This window comes from Lagopus muta, chromosome 6 (assembly GCF_023343835.1).
Source record: "Lagopus muta isolate bLagMut1 chromosome 6, bLagMut1 primary, whole genome shotgun sequence".
Lineage (NCBI taxonomy): Eukaryota > Metazoa > Chordata > Aves > Galliformes > Phasianidae > Lagopus > Lagopus muta.
In genome coordinates, this window is record NC_064438.1 from 18,141,688 (window position 1) to 18,154,510 (window position 12,823).

A 12,823-nucleotide genomic window follows, 5' to 3' on the forward strand; every position below is an offset into this window, starting at 1 on the left:
CAGCACACTGTGACAAACCTTAAAAAAAAAAAAAAGTGTATAAAAAGCAACATAACAGTTGCTGCTTGCTGTATCTTAACAGGGATAGGAAAGTCACATGTGAATTTCTGAAAATGACTGCATTCTGGCTTCTGGTGGAATTAACTCTTATTCAGTTACTCCTAATTTTTAGTTTTAGTTAGCTGAGAACCTGGGCCAACTACACGGTTCCAGTTAGAGAAGAAAAAAAAGAGGTGGACACCGCAAGGTTCAAAAGAGGACAGCTGAGATTAGCCTCAATGACCCTAAATGATAAGTGAAAGAAGGTTAAACACACTATGGAAAGGAGATTAACAAAAGACCTCACCGGTACATAAAATACCTTAAGGGAGTTGTAAGAATACATTTTAGTAGTCTGGCAATTTAACAGAGGAATATGCCAGCTCAACTAATTAATTAATGACTGTATTAACAAAGATGAAATGCTCTACATAAAGGTGCTGTTTTGTATTACAAGAAGGTGAAAAGCAGCAGATAAATTTATAGATTTGTTAATGTGGAAATTTAACAAAATGACCAGGAGGATTATGAGGTTGCCATAACACAGAAATGGTGGAGAAGAGAAAAGGGACAGAGATGCACCAGGCAAGTCCTCTGCACACAGGCAGGTGAGACCATGGATGTTCAAAAGAATGGGCTGGAGTTCTCCTATGGTCCCATCTAATATGAACAAATCTGTAATACACTGATGTAAAAGAAGGTTTTTCAGCATAAGTAATAGAGAAATAAATACAAATAATGGAGAAGCTGTGCTTCCTGATATATTACCTAGGAAAATATTAATATAATTTACCAAATTATAATATATATATCAAAACATGTGCCACAAAACATGAGCTACTTTTGCCTAAAGAAATTCAACCATTATAGTCTCTGAGATGTACTGGACTTTACTAACTCTTATGAAGCCTGTTAAGAAAGATGTATTTTTCAAACAACCCTGAAAAAGCCTTTTTCTTTGATTTGAAAAGGTGAACAGTATTTGTGAATGAAATTCAGCTTTTAAGAAATATTTACAACCATCTCTCTTCTCTTCCTCCTTTGCAAAATAAACAACTTTTATGATTTTACAAGCATATTGCTCTTAAAAAAGCTATTTTACTAAACAACTTTCCTGGTTATTAGTTAGAACTCATTAGATGTTCTATTAATTATAATGTGTAACAATGTCTGCATCTTGCTGCATTTATTCCCTTTTAAAACAAATCCAAAATGATAGCTACTTACATTTAGACTAGAATTGTTTGTTTCTGAATTATTTGTTTGTGTTTATTGATTCCACAGGCACACAGGAAAGTAAAGAATATTAGATACTGTATTTCATGTGAGCTTTTTATTATCTTCTCTAAAAATTTGAGTTTGTGGAGCTTAGTACCCTCCAGATAGCAGCTGTCTGAAAACAAAGCTTGGGAAGTTTTGCTTTGGTTTGCACAGAGAACTTTGAAGACATTTCTGGAGGATGACGAGCAGCAATGATAACTGAGAGTATGCATGTAAGTGCCATTCAAAGGGATTTAGGAAATATCATTCACACCCTAAGGGTACATCTAATCTGCACTGCACTCCCTGCTCCTAGTCAATACACATTTCATCACATCATCTAAGCTGATTGCCAAGAATCCTTCCTACTGAATCACATATTTCTGAGCTGCCATCACTCCAACCTGCATGGCTGCCATCTTCACATCTATTGGTGTCAGCACTACAAAAGGAGACGAGAAAGATCCTTATCCCCATTCAATAAGCCCCCCCTGGACCAGAACAGAAGCACATGGATGCTATCCATGCTTCTTTCCTCCTTTAGCAAAGTCGGAACAGAAACTTCAACAGACATAGCTGCAGACTCCTGTCCAAGTGCTCTGAAGGAAGGGCAAGGAAAGTGAGAGTTCATATGGTAAAATAACAAAACAAATGTCTGAGTGGCCACAGAGTGCATGGTAAAAATTGAGAGGTTTGTGGTTTTCAACAAAGTACAAATGAGCAGTAAGACTAGAAGCTTCATTTGTTAAAGTCTGCATTTCCCTCTTTAACTGAATTCCTTTCCAGCACTGCAGATTTGCAGCCAATGCGCAGGAAGGTCGTTTCTCATTGACAGAACGATAAAGCTGATCGAAGTATTTTGTCAGCTGCTGAAAGAACATAACTTCTTGAGCTCAAATTTTTTCTGAGGTTTTATTTGCTATTTTCAAGTGTGTCTATTAAGCACTTGAGGGACAGTTATCCTTAGCATAAGGTATCCTGGTCTTCACTTAAGCATCCCATTGCTTTTTCCTCCATGTTTCTTCCTGAAAGATGGTAAATAACCTTGACTCCAAACAGTCCTCTCTTAGGGCACCAATAATTAGTCACAACCCCACTCAGAAGAAGTACCAGCAGTAGCAAAAGGCAGCATTGCCAGGGGACAGAAGCTATGAGCTCTGAAGCAGATTCACACTATTTGCACAAAATCTCCTGTCGAGTCAAGGTAAGCAAGTATGAGGATCAGTAAGAACAAGAGAGATCCAGAGAAACAGGATGAGCCCCTTATAATTTACCTCAGTTATTTCACTGCACTTTTGAGCACATAACACAGGAAGATACTTTCAGAAATGTGAAGCACCGAGTGTTGAATAAATAATCACTGCTATTTAGTGACATTACTGATGGAGTAACACAAGAGTACCAAATTGTTCATCACCAGTAAATTAAACTTGGTAACAATACTCCCCAAGATGCTCCAGGGTTTTTCTCAGGGGAAAATGCTCTTTATCCTTATAGGGTTCTAAACTTTCAGTAAAAGCAGACAAATATTGAGGAATAATATAGAATGCAAAAAGCAAACTGTTTGGCCCAGGCTACAAGCTGTTTCTTTTTTCACGCAAACTGAGCATGTAGCTAAAATGTAACTTAACCTTTTACACAGCACTTCACAACAAAATAATCTAGGATAATCATCTCATTCCTGTTTCCTTTATCTACTTTTTGATTGTTTCCCCCTCGTGCCAACGTGCCTTTCCTTATTAACACAAGTTGTCCCCTGTGCAAAACTTTTCCTTCCAAAATGTTCTATATCAAGTTGCAGTATAGTACGTTTCCTGTGAGTGAAACTCCTCCGTGCCTTCAGAGGCAAAAAGGGGGTGTGTTTCTTCCACAAAGATCACTGTGAAGAACAAACACGAAGATGCTACAGCAAGAATGGTGTTCTGTTCTTCCATCATGAGTGAACACAATGTAGAAACTGGCCTAGGAAGAGACCAGTGTGAGATTTACACCACTAATGCTAGCCACAGCCTAAGAGGAAGAACTACAGTGGTAGCATCTTAGCAGCGGCTTATCTTGGCCACAAAATAAAACTCAGCTTCCCAAGCTCCACATCTCAGAATGCCACTATCATACACGACATGCACACAACAAATAAAAGTATGGAGCCCCAGTAGCTAGGTCCATCCTTTCCTCCCCAGCCAGTGGGAGGGTGTTTAACCATCTAAACCTTGTCCGAATAGATTTTGATCTAAATACAAAACTTCTGCTGTAGGATTACCAATGCAGGATATTCAATTCTTTTGAAAGTCTTGTCAAGGAAACAAATAGAAAAGTAATTTATATTACAATGCAGTTTCCAGCAGCAGGAAATGTCACTTTGATAGTCACTGCCAGCATGGTTTGAAATGTTTCATTTAAGCTCATATTGATCTCAGGCTTCTGACGGCCCCCTCCCTCCTTCCTGCAGGCAAACTCAGCTTCCTGAATTCACTTCTTCATGGGTCTGTGCAGGTAGACAAGTTCCCACCTAATTGCCTACATAGAAAAGGCTTTTTCACCCCAGCTACCACTGTTGTAACAGCTGATAATAAAATCTTACTATCATCTTCCTAGGAGAGGTTATGTCAGAATCTATTCTCAAAAAGGAGCATAGTTCAGCCATGCACTGCTGTTCAACACCCTTTCTTTTGCTAAACACCAGAAATCTCAGCATTATATCACTTCCTATTTTGAAGGCATGCGCATATGGCCAAAATAGGAGGGTCTGGGAATGAATTTCATATTTGCATTTCTTTGTAGTAGTTTTTTAATTTCTGAGACCACCAAAGCTGTTTCTCAGACCCTATAGCAGGTCTCCATGAAGAGTTTTAGAAAGTGTAATATTTTACATTTTGAAAAAGAGCTTAAATGGTGCTATTCAGACCTTTTCCTAAATTGATCTCTAGTCATCACAAACTCCCTTTCCAGCCCTCCTGCTTTCTTTCACTTACAGAATGATGGTGGTTGTCTAGGAAACACATCTTCTGTTCTCACTAGCATCACAGCACTGTTAATGAAAGAAATCCCTTTGCATCTCTGGGTTGCATCATGTTAATTCAGCACCCTGTGTGAGATCAAAGCAACTGATTTAGTGTGCCACTTGCAATGTAAAATGCTCTTTAAGAGGCTGCTAAAGTGAAAGAACTACCAGAAGGTAATGTTCCTCTGAAGTCCTTGCAGTGGTTAGCTATACAGGGAATTGCACACATTCACAGGATCATCTCTTATACTCACTGAGGTCAACAGCAAAATGCTCAGCATCTGGGAGCTGGAATAGTTCCAAAACAGTGGTATTTTCTCAAGACAAAGTCCACAGATCCCCTTCAGACTGCTACACGTGGTAAGCCTATGCAGAAAGGAGAAGAACATTGGTATTTGGTTACACGAGAAAAAAAGATTACAAAAAAAAAAATTCCAACCCCAAACCTCAGCAGTTATTTAATGTCTTCTCACCTTGAAAGTACAGCTCAAGCTCATTCATCTGTCTTCTCTACTTTTAAGCACAGAAGGTAGATTCACCCAATTACACCCAATTAAGAACCCAACGTTGTTCTTAAAAGCATTAGATTTTTCCTTACTGGCTTCTGCACACCACATTTTCAAGCTCTTGTTCACATTTTTGAAGACTGGCAATAGAACCAGAAAGTCTACATCCAGAGCTAGGCAGGGTTAAACTTGCAGACCACTTTCTGCAAAACATTTTCTATCTGATCTGTTTTGTTTGTGGCTATTGCCTGCTGGACCGTACAATGCTTCGGTTTAAAGAAGAGCAGTGCAAAATGCTCCCACCGATAGCAGCCTCTGGCAGGGTTTTGGAGATGTGTTTCTTGAAGACAGTAATAGCTTGAAAGCCTATTAAGTTGAGTAGTTACTAAAAGCCAAGGCTGCACACTTCTTGAGTATGTGCACTGAGTTCTACTGAACCCCTGAAAACATTTAGGAGTACAAATACCCAAGGAGCTCTCAGGATCACTAAGAAGGCACCTAATTAACAGCTTAAAGGATTAAACAGCAAGAGCAGAAAGTAAGTAGGCATGATTGCTGTCTGAAACTTGAGGAGCACTAAGTGGGGGTAGGCTTAAGCAGACCAGAGCCCATCTTTTGGGCTTTGTTTCTTTTCAGCAGATGTTGTGGTGATTCCAAGCTCAAAAAATGGTTCTGAAAGCACAAGTCCCCGTGGCTTGGAAGTAGGTTTAACACAGTTGCATTACCACCAGCTCTGTCAGTTTTATCATCAAATCACAGGGTCTGCCTTGTTGAAGCAGTCTAGTTGTCTTTCAGCTCAGATATTTCATAAACCAGTGGAGCTTGTGATGAGTGGAAATTTTTCTTCAGTTTAATTAGGCTTTGAAGTCCTGTAAAAACACAACTCTCTGAGCCAGGTGGGAAATCAGTTAGAGAGTAAAACTGCAAGATTCAGACTCAGGCCACAAATCGTTCTATAGAAAACCGCTCAGTATCAGCATCTCCTTCAGTGAAACTATATATTACTTCATGCCTAACAAAGATTGCCATCAGCATAAAAGAAAAGAAAAACTTGCTATAATAATTATTTGTAGGAAAAGAGGATGGATGCTTCCTGGTTAAGTTTTTGTTATTGTCTCAAGAAAACAAATAGAATTTCGTATTTATTTAAATATGTGGCTGTAGCAAGACCATTGAGTTTGCTGTCTAGTCTTGGTAGCAGTGAGTAATGAATGCAAGCACCTCACAATTCCTTACTGTGGGACTGGGTATAGCAAACTGCATGAAGGAGAAAGAGGCACAGGTTGGCCACTATAAAAGTTGCTTTGCGTGGACTGACAGGGGAAATGCACTGTGTAAAGACTAAAGATGGAGACTGCTCATTCTGGCCAACTGTGAAAAACACAGCAGATACCTGAAAAATATGTCAACAGAGAGCAGGACTAGACTTCAATAATATTCTCCACAGTTTTTAATCATACCTCACCCTTTTGGTCTTTTGCTCCAGGGAAAGCAAGACTGCATTAAAATAATAAAGAAAAAAGCCATAATCCTAGTGACTAATATCTCAAACCTTGATGTGTGAAAGATCCACTCTGCTACAGCTATTAACTATTCAAACCCAGATCAGAATTTTGCAAAGGGTCTCTCATTAATTGAAGATCAGATCAATATCACAATTTACAGGGTGTTCAGAATACGGGCCAGGAGATATTTCCATATTAAAATTGAACAAGGCTTTACAACAACAGACTCATTCTCATCCCAGATTAACTCCCAACAGTAAAGAAACATTTTAATCATTAATCTTATGTATAACCAAGATGTTATAATCACAATATAATTGTGTATAATCAATAGATATCAAGATGTTATAATCGCAATATAATCAAGAGAGTAAGGCAAAACAGACAACGACAACAAAAAGAGAATAACTGGAAGAGCTTACCCTTTGGTTGAGCTCACCAAAAGAGGGGATCTCCAGAAGAGATCCTTCCCCTCTGGTAGCCAGCTCTTAAATAGGTCTAGGAGGGGTGGAGCCTGGCTCCATCCCTTCCAGCAGCACAGGTGAATTGCCTTCACCTGTGCTCCTCTGGCTGACTCATGGCTCACCTCAGGTGATTAATCAGAGGTTCAGGCCGTGACTCAGCAGTTCCCATACAATCTTATTAATCCCCCATCTTAGCTTGCCATTTTGTGAGGCATGGCTTCTGCATTTGCAAATTCAATTCATGTCATAGCGTGCAATTTTCTTTGCTTACTGTTGCTACATGACACTTCTTGTCTCATTTCTCTCAGGAATGTTGTTTTCTTAAAACCCCAGTTAAGGAGTGATACACATTTCAGTGAGCTTCCTCACTAGAGGCGCATTGGACATGCATCTCAAAGCAATTTATCCAGGTGGAAGATGAGGTCAGTAAAAAAAGTCTTCTTTGCATAGTTTGAAAACTTCTCTCCCTAAATCATATTTTAAGTAACTCATCTCAGAATGGGCCAGTGACTTCCCTCCAACCACAGACTGATCACCACACTCATAATGCAATGAATCCTCAGGCACACCATCCAGATTGATAGAGCCATTGACACAGCTTCTCTCACCACATTTCTTAGCAGGTGAATTCCAAAACGAAACAGGATTTTTAACTAAAACTGAGGCAAGAAGGCATAGGAATCATCATTTTCAGAGCAGCCTTCATATATCTGAGTGAACATCAAAAACAGCGTGGCACAACTGATAAGAATTTCACATCAGATCCCCAGTTATTTTAAGAAATGGAAGAGCATCACTGATGGGAGAAGTAGAATTGAAAGATTGTGTTATAAGACACTAAAATCTAAACTATTTGGAAGATAGCATTCATATTTAAAAGATTTATGTCAAGTATTCAGTGAATTTAATAAAATAAGTGCACAGAAATAACTGGAGATACTCTAGTTTATATGTACTGAAGTTGGTAACACTTGTATGAATGAATATTTTTCCCTGCAAGTTATTCCTATGAAAAAATGTCTTCACATACCTAGAGCTCTTTTATGCTATTACTTATAAAAGTAAGTGAGGAGCTAAAAGAATCAGCCAACATCAACAAGGTTAGGGAGAACAGAAAGGACACCTTAGAAGTGAATAATTGCCAGTACATCCAGGTTGCACGGCTGCCCAACTAAAGGTAAATACTGATTACAAAAGGTGCTGTACAAATCAAAAACCAAACATTGGTTCCTACTCAAGAGAACTTTTTACCTAAGAAAAAGAACAATACAGAAAGAGTGGGTGACAAAAGGCAATAGGAAAACTGCCTGAGCTTCTAATTCAGCTTAAGATTCAGAAGCATCAGGGCGTTATAAACTTTTATGGAAGTGTTTAGAGGGATTAAAGTTGTGAAGATGTTTATAGGGAGCTGTTCTACAAAAATAAAAGGTAACAACATGCTTAATTTGAAACAGAAGTTGATCAGAAGTATAAATCAAAATTTGATGGAGGAAAGAAGGTAACAAATCAGAGTAAAGCTATAGACCTTTAACATGAAGGTATTTATTTCCTTGGTAATGGAAGGAGATAATATAGTCAAGGTCACAGGCTAGAAAAATGCTGTTTTAGGGAGCATATCCTGAACAAATACAGGATTGTGTTTGTAAAGATCAAATAAAAGGATATAGCATTAACCAAAACACATGCTGGAACTAGAATAAGAATTTTACTTACAAATACTTTGGGGGGGTGGGAGGGAATGTACCTTGATAAAGATGTAGCATCCACAACTGAACATAGTTCACTGCTGAAGTTGGAGAACCATCCTGAACCACGCAAACATCACTGAGGATTCTCCTGCAGAAGCTCCTTGCTTTGCACTCCCCACCACAAATCTTTGGCCTGCAGGAACAGGAGCACACACTGCAAAACTGCTTACAGCCTCATGACTAGAAAAACTGGGGAAGAACAGTCATTACCATTAGCATTTCTGTTTTCAGAGACAATTTCCTAGACAACCAGAAACTCTGCCAAATGCAAAGCGCTTTCTTTGCATGGTATCGGTTTGCATACAGTGAGGAATTACACACTTGGATTGTACAGAGCCAGTAGTTGAGATTCCTCTCACCTCGAGAGCACTTAACAATGACTCTCACTGTCTGATCTGAAGACAGCAATACCATGATAATTTAATGTAACATCTAGTTAGACAATCTTGATACATTCACCTTGAAACAATACAGCCACAAAAATTCACTTGGCTATCTTTTTCCCACTCTTTAGAAAAATGCGATCCAATCGCAATAGCGAACTCAATAGAGCAGACAACTATCAGTCATCCAAGGTATAATTAGTAGCCTTTGACTTGCTGACTTAGTTTTCCTGGAAGATAATGTTTTACATGTGGAACATCTGAATTGCAAGCTGGCATTTAACAACACAAATAACTGTTGCCTAAAAGTCCTTGTTGTACAAGCTGCTCTTCTTTCTTTCTCTGTCAAGATCAGCTGCTCTTAAAGATATTTGTAATACTTGAACTACCTTTGCCTATAAGGTGCACTTAATATGATATTGTGGAGCCATAACTTGCCATGAGCCTCAAGGTAGATCAGTTTTGGTACGGAGAGCACTGTTTTCTGAGTCCTAACTCCTGGAGTTGAAATAAATTTGGTTTGCTTGTTCTTACCAAAGAAATACCTTGCCTGTGTGGCGGTATTATATTAGGATATAATATAAGATGCATATATATGTATATTGTATATATATCTATATCTTATATATAGGATATATAATATATATTAGAATATTAGGGATCCAAGAACTACTGAATTAGAAGACCAGATGCCAAAGCCAGTTTCAAGAACCAGTTCTGAATGTTTGGTAGCAGTGACTGTGTTGATCCAGTGACAATTAGGATCCATAGAACCACTTCCAAATTTAGAGGACATTTATCATCAGCCAAACTAGATTTTCACACAAGGAGAATGCATAATTGTGACTCAATGTGATGCTAACAACCCAATAGGTTTAAAGATCATCTTGAAGTGAAATGGTAGTCAATAAGTAATTAACAACTGCAGGTAAGTGTTTGGAGCAAATTATGAAGTGTCTTCTTGGCTTGTGGGTAATTCCCCACTCTTGGCACAAACACTACAGTGTACTGTACAACTTTCTATAGCAAAGTAGGACTTGCATGGTGACTGGAGCAAATTCCAGTCAAAGAAGCAGAGGTTTGCCAAATCACACAAAAAGCTTGACAGTTTTATTTATTTTTATCTGTATTTGCTCTTGGCACATGATTGATTCTATTTTCAAAATGCATTTTAATTTTGAATAATATTCCACATGCAGATTGTTAGGGAAGTATTCAGAGCATAATCAGGCTCTTCCAAGCTGAGAAATAAGTCAGCTGCAGGATGAGAATTCAATTGCAACCATTGAGAGCTCACTTCTCAGCCCCAGCTGTGCAAAGATCAATAGATAAATGCCAGCCAAGGACTGAAGAGAATTTTGGTTTGGAGAGTGAGAGGAGACCTGTGGAAGGGAGGAATACAGAGAAACCCAAGGAGCACTTCTAGTTGTATACAAATATACAAATGCTACAAAATGTTTACTTCCTTTGCTGCTCACATTCTAAACAGTCTCAAATTTACAAGCTTTTAGAATTTTTTCCCCTTCCCAGTAGAGATCTATTGACCAATCTTAGCCTAAAGAATGAGAAAAGTTGAGTGCTGAAGTTTAGAAAATATTTCAAGTATCTGACATGTAAAGAGTCCACCTTTGTAAAGAAACTTAAAAAGTCACAGGTAATTTTGGTTTTATACAAACAGTAGTCACAGAAGGACAAAGAACCGGTTTACATACCTGTTTTACATCAAACTTTCAAGATTACATGGAGAAGACAGGCAAGGGATAGTAAGGGACAAGGAGAAGGAGATTCAATTAATAGTTGAAATGGACATCTCTCTTCCATATATTTATCTTCCTCTTAAGGAAGTATTCTGAGACCTGAAGCATTGACATTACCTTATGCAGAAGCCCACACCTATTTGGAATATCTTATCATGAGCTACAATTAGATATTCTGGGAGAATATAACAGTTCATTTACTTGGATGAGATCTTTCCACTGACTTCCCGTTACTGTTTTGCATCTCTTTAGCACTAGTTGGACAAAAACGAAATGGGAAAAATAACAGTTTAAATTAATTTCTTGTTGATTTCATTTTCAAATCCTAGATTAGACTAGCATTAATATAAGGTTACAAATACAATAAAGAAATTTATTTTTCAAAAGTGGATTTTGCTGCAATGTTAGACTAATGAAATATTTCAGTTGGATTTAAACCAATAAGCATGTAGTTACAAAACTAGAAGTTTAGCCTTGTGATTTTAAGATAGAAACCCCTTTTGCATTTTGCTAATATTTCATCAGACACTTTATAAATCTTTTCAGTAATTTTTTCACTGCAATGTTTGCACTGCTTCCTATTCTCCTCCTTCCTTTTCACATGCGTAACTAGCACAGGAGAAAGTAATGCAATTCAGAGGGTACTGCTGTGGATTTGTTTCAAAACTCTACAGTTATCCAGATATTTGACTACAATGCTACCATAGACTTCTCGGAACTTATTCTGTACAAAAGGGGGCAATAAAATTGTGCAACCTCATAGACCTCAGGGCACTGACCAGCGAGCTACGATTATATACTGAAAGGATACATTAAAAAATGTAAATTGGAAAATTAAAGATCCTTCATTTTTAATATTCAAAGTAGGACAAGTATTATTAGCAAAGTAAAGAGATTTTCACTTTGATGTTACTGAGGATTGGCTGGAAAGCTGCCTGACAGAAAGGGACCTTGGTGTACTGAGGGACAGTGAGCTGAATATGAGCCAGCAGCGTGCCAGGTGGCAAAGAAGGCCAATGGCATCCTGACTTGGATCAGGAATGGTGTGGTGAGCAGGACTAAGGAAGTCATCGTGCCCCTGTTCTCAGCACTGAAGTACTTGAGTACCTCAAGTACTGTGTTCAGTTATTATACCTCAGTACAGAAAGGACATTGAGGTGCTGGAGCACATCCAAAGAAGGGCAAGAATACTTGTGAAGGACTTAGAGAATATGCTTCATGAGGAGCAACTGGGGCTCCTCATGGGGCTGTTTAGTTTGGGGAAAAGGAGGCTGAGGGGAGACCTTATTGCTCTTTTCCAGTACCTGAAAGGTGCTTACAGCAAGAGCAGGGTTGGTCTCTTCTCACTGGTGACAGGATAAGAGGAAATGGCCTCAAGTTTCACCAGGGTAAGTTTAGGCTGGATATCAGGAAAAACTTATTCACTGAAAAGGTTGTTAAGCACTGGAATAGACTCCCCAGGGATGTGGTTGAGTCGCCATCCCTGGATGTGCTTAAAAACCATTTGGATGTCATGCTCGGGGGCATGATTTAGCAGAGGATTATCAGAGTTAGGGTAGCTTGGTTAGGTTGCAGTTGGACTTGATCTTTAAGGTCTTTTCCAACCTGAGCAATTCTATGATTCTACGATTGCAAAGGTAAGTGTGCAAATCTCTGGCATTCAATTAAGTTCATGCTGTTGGACATCACACTACAAAAGGTCGAGATGAAAATGTAAGTTATATCAACTAAAAGGCAGTTAACAGTGCTAAGTCTAGATGTAGTTGATTTGTTAATTTCAGCAGAAATCACACGAGCTTTTCACAATAAACCTGAAGTAGCATTCATTCAGAGGCTGAGACATTTGCTGTGACTTACAGTTGCTTGAGAACACATGAATAATGGCAACTTGAACTGCCTGCTATTTGAGTAGTGAAGGACCATCCTCTGCTTATGCTGCACTGTGCTAGATAAAGCAGAGCTTTGGAGAATGCTGCCCTTATAGGTCTTGCAGCTTTTATCATGAAGAGTTCATTTGGATAAAGAAATAAGATTACCCAGCCCTGGAATTACCAGTAGTCAGAATGAGCGGGAGTCCATAAAACATCTCCAAGGTGGCATTTTTAAAAGGCAAAGGACATTTCAACCACAATACAAAGCTGACATACAACTATAACTACT

The 12,823-nt window shown here is 38.6% G+C and overlaps 1 protein-coding gene across 1 annotated transcript in view; it reads right to left on the bottom strand.

The window, feature by feature from the left end:
- SHANK2 (SH3 and multiple ankyrin repeat domains 2) overlaps positions 1–11,889 on the bottom strand; it is a 372,036-nt gene extending 360,147 nt beyond the window's left edge. The window contains exons 1-2 of the mRNA XM_048949837.1: positions 8,520–11,889; positions 4,555–5,675 (exon numbers count right to left, since the gene is read on the bottom strand). The gene's annotated coding sequence lies outside the window, so the exon portion shown is untranslated. The remainder of the gene's footprint in view (positions 1–4,554; positions 5,676–8,519) is intronic.
- Between the last annotated feature and the right edge of the window lie 934 nt (positions 11,890–12,823).